At 43.1% G+C, this 21,446-nt stretch overlaps 1 protein-coding gene and 1 long non-coding RNA gene across 6 annotated transcripts in view; both read left to right on the top strand.

The window, feature by feature from the left end:
• Nucleotides 1–21,446, top strand: part of LOC119167801 (beta-hexosaminidase subunit alpha) — a 608,225-nt gene that overhangs the window by 92,917 nt on the left and 493,862 nt on the right. The window lies entirely within an intron of this gene.
• Nucleotides 1–21,446, top strand: part of LOC142783798 (uncharacterized) — a 37,311-nt gene that overhangs the window by 10,738 nt on the left and 5,127 nt on the right. Inside the window, exon 2 of the long non-coding RNA XR_012888459.1 lies at nucleotides 10,442–10,607. This is a non-coding gene — a long non-coding RNA (uncharacterized LOC142783798). The remainder of the gene's footprint in view (nucleotides 1–10,441; nucleotides 10,608–21,446) is intronic.

Genomic DNA, 21,446 nt, shown 5'->3' with positions numbered 1-21,446 from the left:
AAAGCAGGGTTGTTTACAAGGTACCGTGCAGTTACTGCGACAACCCTTAGATTTGCAAAACAGACAGCAAGCGGTAAACGATGCTTAAGAAGCGAAAAAAAAGGTCACAAAAGTTGCGCATTTTAAGACATAACTCGTCAAACACTGCTTCACATTGGGGCAAGCCTTCGACTTCCATATTGCGAGGACGCTAACTCGGTAAGAAAGGTGACGGAAGAATAAGCTTCTCGAGCCGTGGTTCAGAAGCCGTGACTAGTCAGCATGCAACAACAACCATGGCCCCCTACCGAATGTGAAAAACATACGAGACAGGCAGTGAATTCGGGGACCTTTGCTCATTTGGTGCCAGTGTATACTGGAGATGCCACTCACATAGAAGGCGAAATATCTGAATTTTTCGTTATATTTTGTTAAGTAGAGACGGAGTACATAATATAATAATTAAGGAGCAGAGTTTTATTTTGTGTTAATTTGGCCTAGTTCAACTATTTCCAGAGAAAAAAATGTTGTTATTCAAACAAAAGAAATACTTATAGACTTGCTTTCTATCTTTGCTAACGTATTTCCCTCCTAAGACAAAAATAAACATTGCCACTCAGCATTCATACCATGTGTTTACTACTGATAATCTACCATCCCATAATAGTGCTACTATCAGTGAACTGTTTTCTTTGCAAAGCGTTATTTATGCGTCTCTTCTATTTCGATACACCACCTTGTTAATTCTAAAAAGTGACAGTTGACCAAAAAATTCTTGGTTAATAGTTAGCTCAACGAGTGCTCCTCACTCTTCCAGATTCGAAATTCTAAATTTAAAGCATCAAAAAAAAATGAACCCAATTTCATGCATTTCCCTGAAATAAAGTATTCCCATTTCTTACAATAGGACAAGCTTAGTTTTTTGCTCTAAGTTGCCATGTAAGATTCAAAATTTATGCACTTCCTTTTTATGAAGATGCAGAATCAGAAGTTTCGCTGAGGCATTCCCTTGAAAACCATGTTAAGCTGCAAATTCACAACAAAACATGGCTAATTCAGGTACAATGTCTAGCCATCATTATACTGGTATATCTTCTGTTAGCAACATTTTGCCTTGTGGAAAGCAACAGAATAAATGCATTTTACGACATTTCCTTTACAACAAGATGTCTCTCTGACACTCAAATTACTCTAATATGTACCCCTCTATAATGCCTCCGAGCTTAAAGCATACTTAACAAAAACAGAAAAAAAGACGAAAGCATCGAAATTCCACTTGAGAGCAGCTCCAGTTACGATAAACCATTTACTTTCTGTGTTTCTGAACATCTGCCTGCATTTTTGGAACACTGCTAGCACGCCGCAGCTGCACACCAGTTTTTGTGAGGCAGCATATTTATGGCCATAATGTCAGACATCTCTGCGGCATCTGTAAGCTGCACGCTTTTCTGTCTTGCTACTTTCTTCTATACACCTCTGCTCTACATCGTGCACTCTTTCTTAGAGAAATCCCCGCCGCGGTCGTCTAGTGGCTAATGTACTCGGTTGCTGACCCGCAGGTCGCGGGTTCCAATCCCGGCTGTGGAATCTGCTTTCCCGATGGAGGCGGAAATATTGTAGGCCCGTGTGCTCAGATTTGGGTGCACGTTAAAGAACCGCAGGTGGACAAAATTTCCGGTGTCATCGACTACGTCATCTCTCATCTTCATATGGTGGTTTTAGGACGTTAAACCCCACATATAAATCAATTATACTACCATCCACAAAGGTGCTAAGATCCCCCCCCCCCCATTTCGGTGCTTTACTCTCCAGCCGGCAGCATTTTTCACTGCCTGTGCTATTCATACTCTTTCTGGGTACTCTAGAGTGGGAGTGTAGTGGGTTAATAGACACGAGCGATGGCTGGCGAGGGTGACAAGCCCGTTTCCGGGGACGTTAAACGTCACCTTCTTTACTTGATCATGTGGCCACTAGATGTGGCAATTCGCAAAAAAACAAAAAACACCAGAGCAGACTACACCTGCTCTGGTGTTCCCATCAACCCCTCTGCACATTTACTGCGGGTGTTGTACATGCTCCGCTTGATACTTATGCCGGTACATGCAGAAGCTACCCGGAAAGCTATCTTTTACTACTTCCTGGCTATCGCTACACAAAACTCACAGTTTACAATGCAATTACTCAGCATAATCAAGTTAGTTTTCCACAAACTTGCCCGCAAACTATCCACAAATTTGTCAATGGGCCCTTTTCAAGTCTGAAAAGTGCCTCCCTAGAGCTCACCGAAATCGAAACTGGGGGTACCCGGCCTCTGAAGTTATCCGCCACGCACCGGTAAAGAAATATCGGGGGCTTGATACTTTTCAGAAATTATATGCAGATTATTCGGAGGACTTCTCAGTTAGCACCTTTCACCACCCTGTGCAACGTCAATGGAGGCTGCCTAACCTTGTGACACCCCTCCCCCCCCCCCCCCAATAAAAAATCTGATGTGCGTCATCTCGCCACCCCTTCGCATGTGCAGGCTAGCCTCTCGAAAAAGGTTCATTGTTATACTACCCTTCAACCAATGTGTTATGTTCTACAAGTCTCAAAATAGAAGAGGGCAAGGTCAAGTTTTTTGTGTACTTCAGAAGCGCTTCTGTAGTCCCCTGGCTATAGAGACGAGCTACCAAGCAGGTGCTAGAATACTCGGCACAATTTCAAAACCACAATGTGAGGATTGTGGCACGCTTTGTCGCCTTCATTCTTTTTGTCACTCCCTTTCGTTATTTTTCTTTTTTTCATCATTTTCTTGGGGGTAAATTGTGTATTGCAGACGTAGCGACTAGATTTACCCACGGGGCTAAAAGGCACCCAAGTCTAGAATCTGCAAAAATAACCCATACGTGTTTCGCGGCATAGTGATGTTCAGCGCCATCACTTTTGACAAACTTCAGAACTGACACAAGACAATTTCATGGTTCTTTTCACGCATGACGCCACCACCAGAAAACGTTTGCAAGATTTATTATTTGTTATAAAGCTTTTGGTTCATGCTCTGCTACGTAAAGTTAGTGAGCACCGGTAATTACCAAACACGACACGGTCCTTCTAATGTGCGATAAATGTTGTGAATTAGCAATACAACAAAAAAAGTAAATTGGCACAAACCTGGCAAGCAGGAAAATGAGCCAAATTTACTGGTGTTTACATTTTTCTAATCAACTTACCACAATTTTCTCTTCGTGGAAAGGCTTGCTGCTTCAATATTGAAAATTTCTGATTTTCATCTTGGACAGTTTTTTGCCTCGTCGGTAATTCCTGAACAAGATTATCCATAAGTTTGTGAGTTCAAGTAGTTATAGTTCTTGAACTATTCTTCAGATTGCAAAAGAACTTCATGTAGACATCACGTACATTGTAGGCTGGAAACCAATTCAATATTTTTCTCTACACACAAAAAAAAAGAAATAAAAAAGCTATGTACGCATGAAGTTACATTGTACTGCCCATTTTGATTGAAGCCTGCATGACTTTCTGATTTCTTTGCTGGCTATTTCTTTTCAAAGAAAATTTGGATAATGATTATTGAAGAGGCTCAGAAAATTTCATTTGGTTATGTTCATGAATTTGCCACACTGCCAGTGCAACGGAGGCTTGTAGAACAAAAGCCCTTGTATTTGCTTGCACTGTTTTGATTGCTCTGCAATACTGCTTTGGACGAGGCGACAATACTAGATTTCATTATAAAGTGGAGAATATAAGCTTTTTATTGCAATACAGTTCACAAGATTAGGCTGAGCTTGGAATGTCAACAAACAATGACAAAATGCAGAGTGGGTGCTGCCGGAAAGGGATCGCCACCTTAATAAATCTTTTTGTTGGGTTAGTTGGTACATGCTTACTCAATATCAAAAAGACAAATACCATCGGGGAAGAAAACTGAGGACCGATTAGAAAAGGTGTCATTCGCAACTAACATTAATATCGGAAAATCAGCGAAATATATAAGCGCGCAACCATGCGCGCACACATAGCCTCACATGCTAGTAAAAAAAACGAAACACGCGATGAAATTTTCAACAAAAGAATGATGACAAAAAAGCCACTAAATGAAAAAAGAAGATTAAAAAAAATTATATTCCCTACTACGCAGAGTCACAGATGTGTCACTGACATGCGCATCTCTTTTCTTTTTAATATAGTACGCTTCCATATTTTTCCGTGCGAAGGTATTATTACTCTTTCCAAGGACGGATACACTGAAAAACCTAGCCTCACAATTGCAGGAACCACAATGTGCAGGCAAATGTGCTGGCGAATAAGGGACAGAGTTAGGGAGCAAGAGCTTTCTGTGAAAAATAAACTTTTGGGACATTTGCCTGCACTTTGTCGTTCCTGAAAGCGCAGGCTAGGTTTTCTAGTGAATACGTCCTTGGGAAGAGTAATGATACCTTTGCACGTGAAATTATGAAAGCATACAACAATAAAAAGAAGGGGCATACGCATGTGAGCATTACATCTGTTGCCCTGACTCCCAAATGTGCGCATGTGGCACCGGCAGTGAACGTGACTTACGTTCTAATTAGTGCGACGAAGCATGCAATGGCAAAAAGGGCTACAAAAGAAAAGACTGCAAACAATATCCGTGACAGACCCCGCTACTTACCTGATCATGCAGCGTGGGAAGTGGTCAGGTGGAAGCCGTTGCCGCTTAAAGCCTTGCTTAGTTGTACACGGACAGGAGGGGGCATTGCAGAACACAAAGCCGATTAATGCAGCCACGCAGTCTCTATATAAACTAAAACTTCTCAATCTTAGCAGCTGATGAAGGAACCGCGGTGAAACCCTTCATTATTTGGAGCGTGAAACGCTATCACGTGACTAGAACAGCCCACGATTGCAGGACCTGATGTTGACAATGTCCATGCCAATCCTAAAGGTTATCACTTCTTTTATAACTAGGTATTTTAGATATTCTACATACAAATTGTATCAGTATTTTTTTATTCTGTCTGCATTTTCCTTTTAGTGAAATGTCATGAGCGCAACATGGAAACCATCGTGAGGGCGCATCATGAGGGTGCGAAAAAAATGCAGGTGACGATCGCGTTAGTTGAACTTCCGTTGTGCTGTACAATGCTGAATTCCAATTTTTTTCTGGTCAAGTTTAAATTTTCGTGGTTGTTTTCGTGATGCCGCTGTGCAGGATGTAGATGTTCTTTGAATAAAGACAGTCGTTTGCGCCTGTCCTCGTGTATCTCTTCCTGTGTAACTCGCCCAACAGCCAATTCTTCTGATGAGCTCAAATTTAGCAGAAAAAGGTTCATCTTGGCACTGCAAACTCCGCTACATGCCCTGCAAAGCAGGGTCTGCTGCGGAATTTCACGCGTAGCCACAATGTGACCATATGCTCTACCTAAGAACATAAATATTTGCGGTGCTATTTCAAACAGGCTTTGTCGCTGTGAGCTTCCTTGTGTGCGATTTTCTGGGTGTTCAGACCAGGACCCTCTCCGCAGCCAGCAGATACAAATGTAGGCAATGGGTGAGGTCAGTGAGGCACGTACGCAGGTCGGCGAACTCATTTGAGAGTCGAAGAGACTCAGATCGAACCTTGAGTGCCTTGAGTGTAAGTCCGGGTAAATAGTATTTTCACGAGTTTCTTGAGTGGGTCTCGGTGAGTTCCATTGCTTTTTTGCCCACCCTTATCTACTTACCGCTACAGCTTTGCCTATATTAACGTTTACACTCACGTCTACTAAACAGTATCGTTTACTTAAACTCGAAATCTAGGGTACAGTATCAAAAGATGCCAAGAAGAGCACCAATGACGTGAGATATTCGTGTTAAAGAGCACCAAAGCCACGATGGAGTCATGAGTCATGAGTCGATTGGTTCTCTGAGATTCAGATTGAGCCATGAGTGCGCTAACGAAAATTTTGAGGAGTCCGAGTTTGAATGAGCGCTAAGCACAAAGTATATTTGGGGAGTGAGTATGAGCGAGCTCCACAATTTTTGTCTGTATATGGTGAGGTAGATGACTTATTACAGAAGACGACACCAATTGCGCACAATCTGGCTGCAGATCGATCAGCCAATGCATTGCAGACTTGCTCAATCAACCACTTACCTGCTAATGCTAAACAAGGCGCACTAAGTCATAACGTTGTCCTGCGGATGTTTTTGTGCATACACCTAATTCGGTCCTTTGCAAACAGCTTTCAACACTTTTTTGATGCTGTCTTACCTGTCTTTCTCTTAGTGTAGACTCTGTCCTATCACGCTAAAAAACCCACCTTATAATTAAGTCGAAATCGAAACATGCGCAATTTCGATTAGGACTCACTGTCATTCACAACATAAGACAGTAGCATAGAGCATCATACTTTCGTGTGTTCTCGTTCTGCATTCTCGGTCAAAGGCGTCAAGTTAAGGTGGCCTGGTCAAGTGTGAGCAGTCGTTCAAGTGTGACTGCTCACGACAACCACTAGTGAAAAAAAGCGGTGTACCTCCACGCAACAGCTAAGCATGATCGAGAGCTCACTTAATGCGACTCTTTGTATACAAAATAACGTCCACAGCAGAGACATTTTAGCGCGTAAGTGGACTATTGTCGATTTTTGGGTGAACTGGATGCTGTTCACACAGCGATATCAGCTTTATTTCATCGTTGCAAGTCGAGAAACTGCATCTAACGAACGGACGGTATTCCTCCGAGTTTCCGTAGCCGGTGCACATGTTGCCGTTATCTACAACAGTTTAGATTTCGGTCCTGCAACTGAGGCAACTACGCAACCAGAAATGGAACTTTCCATTCTGAAGAACACGCTTCATGCACACTCTTCGCAGACAAGAAACGAAGGGTATACCCGTGACACCCTTCGCTCTTCAAAGCAGCAAGCTAAATAACGTCTCAGCTCCTTGGCCACTGCCTGAATCCTAGAAGCGTATGATTATAACAACGAGCAGCAGCGCGACAAGATCATTAGGCAACAGACCTCCCCAAGTATGAATCACCATTTGTGCAAACTAGCGACAATAGTCCACAATTGTCATGTACAGGGTTCGCCAGGTTCACCAAGCAAGGGCAGCTCGCACACGAATTCCTGCTCAAACCACCCTCATACTAATTGAATAGTTCACAGTATGGTAAATGCAGCTAAGCCTTCATTCAAGGAAGCATTGAAAGTTGTGCATGAGGTGCACTTATGCATTTTGGACCACCGATCTACACCACGCTCTAACAGAAAGGGAAGCCCGCCAAACTGCTGACAGGCTACCATACCTACTGTGTCAATAATAAACATGCTGCTTAAAAACATACCCTGCACTAGAAGAAATAGTAGAAAAAAATGGAATGAATAAGGAACTACTACAGAGAAAAAGCACGGGAGCTGCCTTTACTGATGAAAGAAGACTCCGTTAAGACTGCAACCGTTCACGCTTAGAGTGTCATAGAGAAAAGGCGTTCTTGTGGGACCAGTAATGGCGAGATCTCACAACGTTGAAGTGCACAGTGGCATGCTAAGAAAAAAGGAGCGCACCCGTGAAATGTGCCTCACCCGTTGGTGTTGTGATTAACGAGAAAAACACTGCAGTTGACCAAATGCATCAGTCGCCCAGACAGCTGCATAAACGTGGTGCTACGTCTACATCTATTACATAGAAAGCTACATGAAGTCATGTGAATAAAGAATGGCATCCTATTAGCAGCTTTGCCACAATTGTGTGTCTTCAGGCTCGACCTACTTGAGCAAGGGAATCACAATCGGTTGGTGCATTTGTTCAAGCTGACATCAGCCTTACAGTCAAAGTGAAGCTGAAGGTAATGGCTTTGTACAAATGGCAACATGACTGCAGCAGTCTGATGTTATTTGTGTTCAGCATAGTGTGTTGTGCAATGTTGGCATCTCCTTGTTGGTCTCTCCCAGAGTTGCTGTGGGTGAAAAGGCGTGCAGAATACGGTGCCGTTTCATGATACTGCAATTTGTGGTTTAGGTTTTTTTACAAACAACACAGTGTGTTTAGCATGCCTGCTTTCTTCACGTTGTTTTCTCCCGTGTTTGATGTGACTAATAGTTGTGCATTAATGTTGCTTTTCATCGCGGTGCAATTTGATGTTTATATATGCTTGAAGACAGTGTGTTCTACAGGCCTGGTGTTTGCTGTGTGTGCCGTGAAGGATAGCTTTGGCAGTAACAGATTAACACACTTGTTTACGATTGTTTAATTTTTGCTGATGTTTACTTACGTACACTTCTAACAAAGACATTGAATGCTTTCTTGACGATGCGAGTTCCGAACAAAGGTGTAAGTGCAGAGCACCTGTAATAGCTGCTATATCGCACTTTCAACAGTCACGAACGCTACCGGATACTTGAGTACTGCGAACAGTCGTCAAGGCAGTTTCGAACCGGAATGGGCACCTTTTTTCTCCGAAAGGTCAGCATATTACATATATATATATATATATATATATATATATATATATATATACCGTGGGACCGGTCTTCGTCCCCAGACGAAGACCGGTCCCACGGTCGAAACGTCGGACTAAACTGTGCTGAAACGTTCGTTGTGTGTGAATTACTCCTTTTTCTATATATATATATATATATATATATATATATATATATATATATATATATATATATATATATATAGTTTGACCTTCCTCCTGAAGTGTCTGTGATCGACCCACTTCAATCAACGCTTGTGGCTTTCCAGTATGTGTGTGTTTTCGCTTCCCTACTCTTTTCTCTCTCATTCCGTTTTTCTTACTTTTCCGTCTCCCATCTCCCTCCCCACTGCGGGATACCTGATTTCTGGTGAACCTCACTGCCTTTTTTCATACCATATATATATATATATATATATATATATATATATATATATATATATATATCGATCATGATTTTAATTTATTACTATATTCAGTAACAGATTTTTCTGTTTGTATCTTTTGCTCAAATCATTGCAATGCCTTTTATGTTCCCCAAGAGTAAGGGCTCTGTGAAACCACAGTTTTTCTAGCTACATTGTTTCTATTGGTTCCACTTGCATAGTTCTTGCCAATTGTAGGGTTGGTTGTGGCTGTTGGCTTGCATGAAGTAATTATGCAGGTCTCGTTTTGTAGATCTGTTTCTTGTGTGTTTAATCTGAAAGCACTCTTTAAAACATGATTGTGATGATGCATCGTTATTCAGGCACAGTTTTATTTAACAACTGCTTCATATTGTAATGGTTCCCATACTAGTTTTACAACCACACGATAATATTTAAAATATACAGGTATACTCTATTATTCATGTCCGCATGCATACATGTTGAGATGAAGCCTGCCTACAGCAGGCTTTTGGTAGCCTCAAAATTAGGGGTCAAAACACCTTTAATGGGGTCCTAAAAGGCTTGCTCTTGCACATCTCTTTCTCACATATGAATTTACTGTGTTTAGTGTATCTAGCTACAGCCATAACGGAGCAACGCAATGCCGTTCATTATGTGGTTGTGTTCTTGTGCTGTTTTTTTTCTGCCAATGCAAACATTGTGTGAAGAATGTATGGTGTGGAGCAATAGAGGCCTAGTCAGGGTACTCGTGGTGTGGTTTTTCGTCTCCTGCACTACGGCAATCGTGTATTCTCAAACAAATACATAAATAAAAACACAGGGGACGGGTATATGAAGGAATCAGAGTCGTAGGACTAGTGATTTGTGTATGAAGAACATAGGCTGAACTGTTGTCTGTATTGTTCGTGCTTCTTCTATTACCTACTCAACCACACTAACTAGCCATTGTTAGCCGTTATTCGAATAAATACACGAAGTTAAAAATGCTGCCATGAGTGTTATTGGATGTTTCAGCGATTATGCTCCCCATGTTGTCTCTACGTTCACTGTTAAACATGGGCTTGATGTCTGTAGGTAATGTTGATGCAATGTGAATATTTGATTGTTGTTGCCACATCAAAACCATTACGTTAGAGCAACGTGATAATTTGAATGTTGTCGCCTTATTAACGACATCACGTTAGGACAACGCGAATATTTGAGTGTTGCTGCACCATTGAAAACACTGTGATATGGCAACGTAATACTAGAAACGTTGGGGCAATGTTATAATTTACTTTCTTACGTTGCCTCACGTTCGTTACATTCAAATCCCGTTGACTGAATTTTCAGCGTAACTTGGGTAGTGGCACTATATTTATTAAGTGGATGTGACACTACAGATGATATAGAAGTTTATTTTGTTGCTACTCTGAAATAAGTCGGTTCTCCTGAAAAGGTTGCACAATATGTTTTCAGGTTTATGAACTGAAACTAAACTTTGTGTGGTTAAGCACTGCACTCTTTTTTGTTTGGCCTGTTTTACAACTCCTAAGTTCATTTTTTACTGTCCTCTCAAGGATAAATCAGTGTGGTGCTTCTGCATGTGTTTCAGTTCAAAGTGTAATTTAGAGCTTTTGAAACTCAGCAGAGTTCCAAGGACTTCTATATATTCAAGTGGTCTACCATTACAACAAAGTAGATAGATTCTGGTATAGCCCACATAGGAGCTTCGTGAAAACTGTTGGAATTGGTCTGCGGCAGAAGGCGGCCTATACAGCAGCAATTGACTCCACAAGAATATGAAGCATAGATAGGTAAGTGAGGAAGCTTGCTCAATTTAGTGATGTGTATGTTTCGCCATGCATGCGTTTTATAACCTTTCTCCAGTTTGGCGACCTTAATGCCCTGTATATGAGCACAGCTGCAAGGTATATTTCCAGCCAAAGAATTTCCAGCCATCAGCAAACTTGACTTGAATGGTTCGATGCAGCTCTATAACTTGCTTTTACTGATCCCAGTGCTGCCATGTGTTGCGCTCTGCATGTTTGCTGCACCTTATAGTATAAATGAAGTTGGGGTCAATTAATTAATAAATTTTTTTTCATGTCTCCCTGGCCGGTGGGTTTAACACTCACATGGCAGGTCCATTCTTGCCATGTTGTGATCATAGCTATGTTCCACGCACCCCCATAAACGTCGTTGCCATATGCTTCTCCCTGCAATAAACCATTGTGGGTGACAGCTAACACGCTATTCATTTCCGAAATTGCAGTTACTGCTTGAACGAAGTAATATATTCGTATAGAAGATTAACACGCTTGCTCACCACACTTCAGATTTATTTATTGTGGAATATTTACAAGTGCTATCAATGTGCGTTTTCTCAGTTTTTTATACTTACTTTTTTAGCAGCAGCTGCAATTTCGTATTACAAAGGTGCATGAGTTGTCACACAAGATGATTGATTGCTGAGATTAGCGTTGGCAACGAATTTCATGGGCTTGCGTGAAAATATCCACAACGAAAATATGGTGTAAACGGACCTGCCAGGTGAGATTTCGAACCCGCCAGTTAGGCAGAAGTGAACATGCGATTTACTGGAAAAATCCATGTGCGCTCATCTGTTATTTGTTGGAGTAAATAAACCAAGTTTAACACTTGGCAGCGTTCGCATCAGTCGAAGCAGGTCCCATGTCGTAGAGTAAAACTGAGGCTGTACATGTCTGATGGGGGAAATGCTGAAAGGCATTGCCACTTTGCTCTTGTGATTATTTGCATACAGAAATAGTTCGGTATTGTTGAAATTTAGGTGGCATCTAATTGTTGCATGTTTTTTATTGTCTGTAGTGGTCTGCGGAAGGAAAACATCAAAGGTGATCCACGATTGTACTGACATTCCAGCTGTTGCTGTTTCATGATATGTGAGCCTTTTTAGTCACGGTTTGTTTGAACAATCGTCCTACATGTGAAAATTAGTTCATCAGTTGGTTAGGCTGTATCAGAAGCACATAAGATTTGTTTCAAAGGTATATTTACTGCTAGTACTTTCTTAGTGAGCTTATAATCACCTGCCGTAGTTCAGCGATAGGCATTTTTAATGAACAGAAATGAAGCTGTGTTTTTTAATGTTAGGAGCTGTGCAAATGGGAAAATTTTGTTTGCAAAACAAACTCCAATATTGAAATTTGATTGGGAATCAAGTATTTTTGAACAATTGTTGAATATTTTTTGATATCTTTGAAGTTAAGATAGAAAAAAAACGTTGCAAAAGATTCCTAAGCACATTATTATGGGACAGAATTATGGCGTTGTTTTTTACTAGGTAGGTGAAGATCTGGAGGGAAGGCGCTCTCGTTTTATTAAGGATGGGGCATCGCAAACCGGATTGTATTTATTTATCATATTTGGTGCAACCAATGTGGTGTCGACAGGAGTTTAAACGTGAAAAGTTCCTCCTTCTCGTCTCCCTCCCCCCCCCCCCGTCAACTTCGGTGGTGGTCTTTCTGATTTGGAGGGCAATGGCGTGCTCCTTAAGAATTTTGAGTGGCTGATCTGCCCTGCAGGTACCTTTGTATAAAAGACTGAAACTTTAGATAGTAACAAGCATATGGTACAATTTTTCGAAACCGTTTGGTCTTAAGTATTAAATAAAGCTTCCACCCCTGATGCAGGTTTAGCCCAGTGCTTGAGTCAATCTGATTATGCACGAAGCGTAGCTCATGAGGAGATAAAGAATATTGAAAAAATTGGTCCCTTATGTTAAAATGCATGTTTCACTGCAAATATCGTCTGGAGAGATTGAACAAAACGTTTATTTCTTGTTCTGCGCAAAAAACAATCGGTGAGTAGTAGTCTGGAGGCACTGCGTTAGAGTGCCTCGAGCGTGCAGAGGAGGCGAATAAGGACATCAAGTCACGTAACACGTGAGACATGAGCACTATCTGGCAGTTATCTTAGAAAACAAAGTGCGTAGCTTGAGACGGGCGTGCGCACACGTCTCGGAGGTGATGAGGTGTGGAACACAAGGCGATAGGTAGGTGCCACCACCGTTTCAATGTAGCAAATTGTTGGAAACACTTGCCTTTTCGTGCAAGCTTTCCATGGTCAGCGCAGAGCGGTAAACAGTACGCTTCTTAGAATCACTTATGGATGCCTTTTTCAGTAAAAGCCGCGCATACAAAACATATACGTGTTGTTATGTTGCCTTTGATAAGCGCAATAATTAATTTTTGATTGTCAATCACACAATTATGAACGCTTAGTCTTGAGCAATATTGGTTGGCGCTGTGGATAGAGTCAACCGCAACGGCTATCGTCTGATGTCCTTCAGGATACCCGATACCGTTAAGGGTCGACAAACAAATAAACGTACAGACAGACAGACAAACAGACAGACAGACAGACAGACAGACAGACAGACAAGCCGAGCAAACGTTTTCGTCGAAGGTCTCCAAGAAAGAGTATCGTCTATAAAAAAATAAGGGGTGACTGTAACGGCACAGTGCGTCTCCATGATGGAACCAGAATTTCTTCAAGTTAATGCAATTGCTACCTGTGACGCAGGTTCTTGTTGCTGATTTGTTTCTCCTGTGCTTAGCCTCGGGGATTTGAACTAATAAGGACAAAGCCGTTCGTTGCACAAACAACACCTAAATATTTACTGCAGAACTAAAGCAAAAAATAAACACAAATTACAAAAATAAATGTCTGGCTATAAGCTGGCTTTGGAAAGAAAACAAACGTGTTAAGTCCCGAAAATGTCGGCTGAAAGTTACAGCTGCATGATACAGTTCTGACGCGGTGATTTGGTGGAGCAGGGAAGACGGCAAGTTTGATCTCACCAAAAGGTTGCTGCTAGAATGGTGGCGACAGCGTGTACCGATGCTCGCTGGCGGTGACGATGGAACGAAGCTCGCTTGGTGATGCCTGTGGCGGCCCAGATTCGTCCGATGAGGCGGCTAGTTGCAAAGCTCAGGCCTGTGACCCAACCGCCGTTGCTGCAATCGCTCCGGAATATGCGGGCCTTGGTCTCGAATGTTGTGGCAGCTCGCAATCCCTGGAAGGTGCTGTCTGAAGGTCTAGACCGGGTGAAGTCCAGAAGGCTCAGATCCACCACCCGACTGCCTCTCTTCAGCTCCCAGCTGCGGCCTTCCTCTTGCCTCGTTCGCCTCGAACTGCTAGCTTTCTTCCCCTTCGGTATAGGCTTGCTCTGTTGCACACTTGTCTCGTCCCGATCGGCCTTTTAAAACTTCGTGGTGACCAGCCATTGGCCCTTGTTTGTTTTATGTCTTAGATACTTGCGCTCAGCGCTCTAACGCGGACTGGTCCTCGACGTCCTCGTTGTTGTTCAGGTTATCCCGCACGTCCACTCGGTCATCTTTTGATTGCGTGCACTTTTCAAGCATTCACAATAACGCGCACCAGTCGCATCACCATCGCATCGCAATGGCCCCTTTTTGAAGAAGTTTTTCTGGTTGAAAAACTATCGTTCGATGTGCACCGCACAAGCTATCACAACACACCTATGGCATCACACTGCTTCTACCTTGACATGTCTCACTTCGAAACACCGAGTCCACAGCATGTAGCGTTCAACCAACAATAATAAGGAAAGTTTTTGGCACCAACTAAGAACAGTACAAGTACAGTCATTTACTCCAGTAACAGTCCACCGCACAATCATCATCTTGTAATAGTACCACGCGGAACCTATTCACTGCAACCTACTCATGTAGTCAGCTCCAACATTCTCGGATCCCTTTATATGATCTACATGAAAGCTGTATTCCTGCAGTACTAAACTCCACCGCAGAACTCTGCTGTTGAGGTATTTTGCCCGAGATAAATACTGCAACGGTTGGTGATCTGTTAGAACCGTGAAAGATGTCCCTTATAAAAATATGTGAAACTTTTCCACTGCCCAAACCAGTGCGAGGCACTCCCGCTCGATCGTTGAGTAGTTCTGCTCTCGAGGCAGTAGCTGACGACTGGCGTATTTTACCAGGTGTAAAACAACATCGTGCTCTTGCATAAGGACTGCACCGATGCAAAAATCGGAGGCGTCACTGCGGAGTACGAATCCACGTTTGAGATCCGGAGCCTTTCAATTGGGTCCAGACATCAGGGCTTGTTTGAGTGTTTCGAAAGGTGTCTCTCCTTCAATATTCCAATTGATCTTGTACTTTCTCTTTTCTTTGTCATTTCTGTCAGAGGCAGTGCCTTCTCAGTGTAGTGAGAGATTAGATGATGATAGTATCCTGCCAAGCCAAGAAATGAACGTAGTTGTTTTTTCGTAATGGGTAATGGAGCTTTGACAATCTTCGTAGTCGTGTCCTCTACTGGCTGAATTGTTCCATCTCCTAGTCGATGACCCAGAAACACAATCGACGTTATTCAAATCGCCAATTTTGGGGGCTTTATTTTGAGTGCAGCCGCGCAAATCCTGTTCATCAGATCATTCTAAGTCTGCATGTGTTCCTCCCAGGTTGTCGTAGCGACGAGAACAACATCGATACAATTAACGACGTTCGCGATGCCCTAAAGGAGACGTCTCATTAGCCGAGTAAACACTGCGGGCGCTGTTTTGATACAAGTTAGCATATAGAAGAAATGGTAGTGTCCCGATTGGGTGGAGAATGCCGTTTTTAGCTGTGACTCTTTGTCCAAGGGCACCTGCCAGTATCGCTTCGTAAGGTCAAACTTGGGGAAGAAGTTTCTAGTGCCGATCTCTGTAAACAATATATCTGTTTTCGGAATTGGTTCTGCGTCGGAGACCAACACATCATTGATGCCACGGAAGTCAATGCAAGTCCGGTAACTCTTAGCGGGCTTATTCACCAGCACCAATGGCGAGTTGTTCGGTGAGTCGGACCTTTCAATCACTCCGAGTCGCAGCATTTCTCCGACTTCTTTCTACACTAACTCTTTCATTGCGAAATAAAACGGATATTGTGGAGTGTTGATAGGCTCTTGCGTTGTCAGCTTAAGACGACACTCTAACAAGCTTGTCTTCCCGGGGACTTCGGAAAAGACGTCTTTGTGGGTGGCTAAGAGCTCGTCAATTTCCTTTCAGTGACTATTCCTAAGGTTAGGACCAAGCTTGATTGCTTCAGCACCAAAGCCCTCAGTAGCTTTAAAGGTGGGCACAGGCGTGGCTGTCTCCTCCTCTTCCTCTACAATGAAAGATGCTGACTAGGCTGATATTTTTGGAGGACGCTCTTCGTAGCGTTTTAACATATTTATATAGAACAGCGTGGTCGTATGTCCCATATCCAGCCAGTTGTCAAAGTCGCCCTTCTTTCCTGTGATCTTGAAAGGCCCCTTCCAATGCATCAGAAGCTTGTTTTCCGTCATGGGAAGTAGTATGAGGGCGCGGTCTCCAATCTTCAGCCGACGCATCCGATTTCCCGGTCATAATATTTCTTCTCAGTTGTTTTAGCTCGTGACATGTTCTCTTGTGCCAACTGTAATGTTTTCTCCAGGTGATCTCTGAGATTCAGGACATACCCATATGTTGTCTTAACCTCTTCGCTTTGATTTTCTCCGGTCCTTAATTCTTTAGGTAGACGGAGAGGTCCTCAAACATTTCTACCGTTGATCAGCTCAAAAGTCGAAAATCTCAAGCTGCCTTGCGGGACTTCCCGGTACGCAAACAGAAGTGGGGCTAATAGCCGGTCCCATGGCTTGGGTTTCTCTTGGCATAGTTTACGTAACATTTGCTTTAGCGTGCCAATAAATCACTCCACTAAACTATTACACATGGGATGATAGGGCGTGGAGCTAAGATGCTTAATGGCCAACAAGTCATTGATCTCTCTCATTAGCTCCGATGTGAAGCATGATGCTTGATCACACAGTACCTCACGCGAGAACCCGATTCGTGAAAAAAACTCTACCAGGGCCTCGGCTACTATGGCCTAATCGATGGACGGCAGGGCTATTGCATCTGGGTACCTAGTAGCGAAGTCCACTAGTGTTAGTATGTAGTGGTTACCGATGTGAGATATTGGTTTTAGGGGCCCGATAATATCCACTGCCACTCTTTCGAGTGGGGTGTCTATCAAAGGCATTCGACCTAGTTGTGCCTTGCCAACTTTGCTCTTGGGGTAGGTTCATTGGCATGCATCACAAGAGCGCACGTATCTCCTCACTGCCTCTTGAACTCCTGGCCAGTAAAATGATTGTAGGACACGTTCAATCGTTATTTTTATTCCTTGATGCCCCGACATTAGGGTTTCGTGCGCCAAAGTAAGCACTTGGCTGCGTTATCTTTGGAGCACTACTACTTGTTGGATCACCTTACCAGATGGTAGGGGATAATAGCGTACAGCAGCCTCTTTTCTATCTCGAACGAGTAGGTCTCTGATCTTCCCTGTAGCCCTTGACCTACTTTAATTCTGCAAAAATCTGGGGTTTTGTCCTCCTTTTGAGTGGCACTAAAATCTTTTCGGGTCGTCTTCAAGGCGGGTACATCTATATTAGATGAGATCGGCCGTTGCTCTCGGATTTTGATACCAGCCACAGAAGACTTCAGGAAACTATCTTCTCTGTCTGCTCCTTTTCCACTTACGATATAGTTGGCGTAGGTCTTTACCAGAATCCTTTCCTTCCACTTGTTATCGTGGTCATGGACTTCACGTGAACCTGGTAGATTTCCGACGATAATGTCATAGAGGGGGTTTGTCATGCACTTGACAATAGAAGTACCAGAAAATTAAGGTGAATCAATTTCCACCTTTGGCTCAAAATGGTGATACTACTACTATCGGCTAAGAATAGCTAAGCGGTAGTACCTATGAGGGCTTCATCAGGTACCAAAAAACGACGCACCACCAGCCTATTGCTACCCGTATATCGCAACACTGAGACAATTCGGCCAAATATTCTACCCTGTAACACGGGCATTTTGTGTGTGGCAAACTTCGGGTAAGTATTCACAGCGCCAGCCATGTCCTCTTGTTTATCCGGTGAAAGCTTTACTTTCGTTAGGTGCTCTTCTGGCGACAAAAAGCATGACTTCTTGTTGGCTGAGCCGTTCCGCTTCGTGCAAAATTTGGAATCATGCCCTGTCTTTGGCAATGTCCGCAAAAAGGTTGTTTTGGCCTTGATCGGCACTCCGACGCCCTGTGACCCATTTCGCCACATACAAAGCAGCGTACTGCTCTTCTCTCCGAGTAACTACCACTTTTTACCGTGTTGCTTTTAGACTCCACTTTTTCTCGGAAAACTAACAGGTTGGCTAGTTTCTCAGCTTCTAAAAAGTTATCTGAGGCCTCGGCCATGTCCTCCAGCTTGCTGAAGCTCTTTTCCCGCAAGAAAAGTGCCAAACGGTGATGACAGTTGCTTAAGAACTGTTCTGTAACTATAGAGTTACGAAGAGCCGAATATTACTTTTCGGTCCTCGATACTTCGACCCAACGATCGAAAAAACTCAGTAGCCTAGTTGTGTACTGCTTGCCTGTTTTGCCGTCCTGTGGCTTGCTTTGTCGGAACTTTTCTCGATAGCCTTCTGACGTAAAACACAAATGCTGGAGCAACGCCAACTAGGCTTTATCATAATCGAATGAATCCTCCGGTGAAAGTCTTCCAAAACCTTTAAAGCTTCTCCGCTAAAACATAATGTTTCATTCTTTGCAGCTATAATCGAACATCTAGTGTAACTACCATGAAGGTCAGGCTTAATCTCCCTCCGCTTGTCATGCGTAGAAAAATCGCTCGTCTTTGCGCGTTCCAAAAAATATACTATCACAATCACGTTCTAAAATCGTGCTTATTACAGCCTGCATCTTTCATATCATCCCGCATAGATCACCCCCACAAACTGCATACTCCTCGAAGTAACACCGTCACCTTTTCCCAATCTTTCCTTCCTAACACATGTCGCGACTGGAATCTTCTGTCAGCATCAACCGCCAGTATTACTAAACCTGACGCGTTCCGTCAGGCCTTGATATCTTCCCTGTAAATTGCATTCCTCATCGTATTTGTAACTTGTATTTCAGACCACGTTCTCTTTTTTTTCTTCTCGTTTTTTTATTATTGAATCTTTTGAATCTTTTTTTGCGTTGCCTGGCTTATTAGGTGTATGTTTTGCTTTTTGCCCGTTTCCCTTTCGCCCATTTCGCTTTTGCTCGTTTTTTTATTATTGAATCTTTTGTAGTTTTTGTGCGTTGGCTGACTTATTACGTGTATGTTTTGCTTTTTGCCCCTCCCCTCTACAATGCTGTAAAGCCCTGAGGGTAAAATAAATAAAGAAAGAAAGAAAGAAAGAAAGAAATAAAAAAGAAAGAAAGAAAGAAAGAAAGATAAACTTAAAGCCGGGGCCCATTTGTCCCTAGGCCATTCTCGACCGATGGCTAGTCTCTCCAACCTATTTAAATAAGCGTAAATCGGAAAGAGCCCACATACTACTACCTTGCCAGCAATACCTACTCGTCAATAGATCTTAGCATTGTCTCACCATCCCTCCTTCCTTTACTGACATGAAATGTCATCAATAATCCTTACGGAAGCGACCACTTTCCCGTAACACTAGGGCCACCCATATCAAATGAATATCACCCACAGGTCCCCAGAGTGATCACTGACAAAGCTGATTGGGAACAGTTCTCGTAGATTACTCACTTAAGTTGGACTGACCTGTCTGGTTTAAACATAGATGCAGCTGTACAATACTTTTGTGCTTTTCTGACCGACGCTGCGATGAATTGCATCCCGCAAACTTCTGGACTGCTTGGCAAGCGACGTGTCCCATGGTGGAATACTGAATATCGCAATGCACGCAAACAACAAAACAAAGCGTGGAGAGTGCTACAGGACTCGCCGACAGCAGAGAATCTTCAAAGTTTCAAGGCAGAAGAACGCGCCGGCAGGCTAGGAGAGAAATCTGGCATAAGCTTTTATCAGGCATCACTTCATATACACAAGAAACTAAAGTCTGGAACATGGTTCGCAAGGTAATAGGACGACACGCATCTTCACTACCTCTCGTAGACACACAAGGGGACACCTTGGAAGACCAGGCGAACTTCCTCGGTGCCCACTTCGAAGAGGTGTCCAGTTCGTCGCTATATACTGCAGCTTTTCAACGACACAAAAGAAAAATCGAAAAAGTGAAGCTCCAGCGAAAATCCTCTAAACATGAGTCGTGCAACAACCCTTTCAGTTTGGCCGAGTTTCAAGCATTGCTATATGTTTACAATAAATCACCTCCAGGATCGGAATGTATACTATACGAAATATTAAAACAACTGCCTTCTGAAACACAAAAACCCCTGCTTTCCCTGTGTAACTCTACCTGTTTTTCCGGTGAAATTTCCTCTGCGTGGAAAGAAGCCATTAATATTCCAATTTTAAAGCAAAGCAAGGATCGATCTTCCGTTAGTAGTTACAGGCCAATCGCACTTACAAGTTGCATGTGTAAACTTTTTGAAAAAATTATAAATCACGGACTTGTACATTACCTTGAAACGAACAATCTGCTCGACCCATTCCAATGCAGGTTTCGAGAGGGTAGATCCACCACTGACCACCTCGTACGTATCGAGGCACAGATCCGAGATGCATTCGTCCACAAACAATACTTTCTGTGTTCCTCGAGATCGAAAAAGCCCACGATACGACATGGAGATTCAGAATATTAAGAGACCTGTCCAATCTTGGTGTGCGTGGCAGGATGTTTACTATTATCGAAAGCTACTTGTCCAATCGTACATTCCGTGTCAGAGTCGGCAGCGTTCTTTCCCGAACATTTGTCCAAGAAACAGGAGTGCCGCAAGGTGGTGTACTTAGCGGTACTCTTTTTATTGTCAAAATTAATTCTTTGCGTGATTCCATCCCACAAAATATGTTTTACTCTACATATGTCGATGACGTCCAGCTTGAATTTAAGTCTTGTAACCAAGCAGTTTGTGAGCGGCTGGTTCAGCTTGACGTGAACAAGGTCTCCCAATGGGCGGAGGGAAACAGATTCCGGTTAAACCCCCCAAAAAGCACGTGTGTCTTGTTCTCTAGAAAGAGAGGCACTCACCCCGACCCTGACATTCAATTGCATGGTCAACGCCTGTCTGGTAATGCCGAATACAAATTCTTAGGCTTAATTCTGGACACCAAGCTAACTTTCGTACCACACATTAAGTATCTAAAAAACAAGTGCATCAGAACCATGAATAATCTAAAAGTGCTGTCACGCACTACGGGGGGGACGACAAGAAGTGTCTCATGAATTTGTACAGGAGCCTCGTACGCACTCGCTTGGATTATGAAGCAATAACCTGTCAGTCTGCGACACCTACCGCCCTTAAAATGCTTGACCCTGTTCAACACCTAGGCATCCGCCTCTCTACGGGTGCCTTTCGCACCAGCCCCGTTGAAAGCCTGCACGTGGAATCAAACGAATGGTCACTCCACGTATAAAGATGTTATATGTCTTTTCTATATTACCTCAAAGCAAAGGCAGACAACGACCACCCTTCACACTTCACAATTGATGACATGTCTACTTCTGTTTTGTTTGAAAACCTGCCATCTGTGAGAAAGCCCTATTCACTTCGTGTGGGGGGCCTTGCTGCGGAAACCGGTGTGTCGCTCGAATATCGTCTGATGGCTCACGCAGCATGTCTGCCACCACGGCGGTGGCAATTCATAGATTGTGA

This window comes from Rhipicephalus microplus, unplaced genomic scaffold, assembly GCF_043290135.1.
Source record: "Rhipicephalus microplus isolate Deutch F79 unplaced genomic scaffold, USDA_Rmic scaffold_12, whole genome shotgun sequence".
Lineage (NCBI taxonomy): Eukaryota > Metazoa > Arthropoda > Arachnida > Ixodida > Ixodidae > Rhipicephalus > Rhipicephalus microplus.
This window is presented reverse-complemented; position numbering and strand designations above follow the sequence as displayed.